Here is a 1,554-nt window from a genome sequence, read left to right on the forward strand (position 1 = left end):
TCCTGCCATCACCACTTCTCCAACTATTCAAATCAAAGGAAAGCTTGATGGAATTGATCTAATCCAGATAGCAGCAGCTGAATTGCAAGTCAAAGAGCAAAGGAAGAAGATTGATGAAAAGATGCAACAAATTTTTGGTTCTACAACTTCTCAATCACAATCTGTGAAGCATAGCACAAAAGTGGAATCAATTATTATGGAGCTCAAGCCAGTAGGGAGGAATAAGGTTGGAGAGACTTCTTCCAAGAATCTGAAATCTATGGTTCTCAAGCCCAACAACAGATCCAATAAGGACTCTACAAAGAATCCTCTAAGCCTTGCTCAGATGAAAGGAGTGGATTTTCCTCTTCCAAAGCCTGATGAAGACAAGCTTTTGGGTAGAAGTATCACAAAGCACAAAGAGACCATGTATGTGGCTGTAAGGAGGAACATGGCTATTATCTTCAGAGAGGGAAAGAGCATATGTGTGATGCAAGGACATCCCAAATTCTCAATAGCCAAGAGGGAAGAAACCAGAAGGTTGAAGGAAGAAGCCAAACAGCTAAAGGCTGACAAAAGAGCACAAGCAAAGCTTGAAAAATAACTAAAGTCAAGTCAGGCTGAAGAACAGAAAGAAATTGAAGACAAAAGTGAAGATGAAGCTATGGGGGACATGGTTGATACTGATATGGAAGAGAGAAGTAAGGAAAGAGAAGAATGGCAGAAAGGGAACAGAAAGAAGGCCAATGCAAAGAGAAAGATGGTAGATAAGACTGAAGAAACCCAATCAAAATCCAAACCACTACCTTCTATTCTTGAACACATTGTGCCTGACCCCTTCATGAACATTCATGGTGAAACAATCATTCCCAAGGAGGAACCAATTGATTGGGACACCATCAAATTGCCCACCTTCCTAACCTCTTCTCCACCATCAAAGAAGCAGAAAAGAAGAATCAAATCAACACCCTCTAAAGCCTCAATCAAATTCACACAGAAGCCTAAGCCTAAGCCTCAAGCCTCTAAGGATGATTATGTTCACATCTGTGACATAAAAGAATTTTCAGACATTGAACTCTATCTGGATGAGCTGGAGGAAGTAAGGGGAATAGCTGCCTACAGATAGTTACCAGAAAGACTAGTGTTCAAATACAAAGGAGATGGGGAAAGAACTTGGCCTCTTTACAGAATTCTGAATGAAGGCTACTCTACCTTGATTAGAGTCTACTCAGCCATACAAAGGGATTCTGGCTTTACCAGGACTGCCAAGACTGAGATTCTCAACAAGATTGCCAACATAAGGAAAACTTGGAGGGAGCCCAATGTCTTGCCTAGAACATTACTCATTCAAGAAAGAGGAATTACAGTTCATAAATCACCTCATTGGTTGATGGAGTTCAGAGACAACAAAGGAGTCAGAAGATTTTTCAAAATTGAAGATCAGCTCAAGATTGCCAGTAATGAAACTCTCAAGGATATGCAATCTAAGTTGGACATCAATGAAGAAGATGAAGCTGAATTCTACAGACAACTTCAACTTCAAATAGAGGAGAATGACAGGAGGCTAGGAAAGAA

Source organism: Apium graveolens, chromosome 5 (assembly GCF_009905375.1).
Source record: "Apium graveolens cultivar Ventura chromosome 5, ASM990537v1, whole genome shotgun sequence".
Classification (NCBI taxonomy): domain Eukaryota; kingdom Viridiplantae; phylum Streptophyta; class Magnoliopsida; order Apiales; family Apiaceae; genus Apium; species Apium graveolens.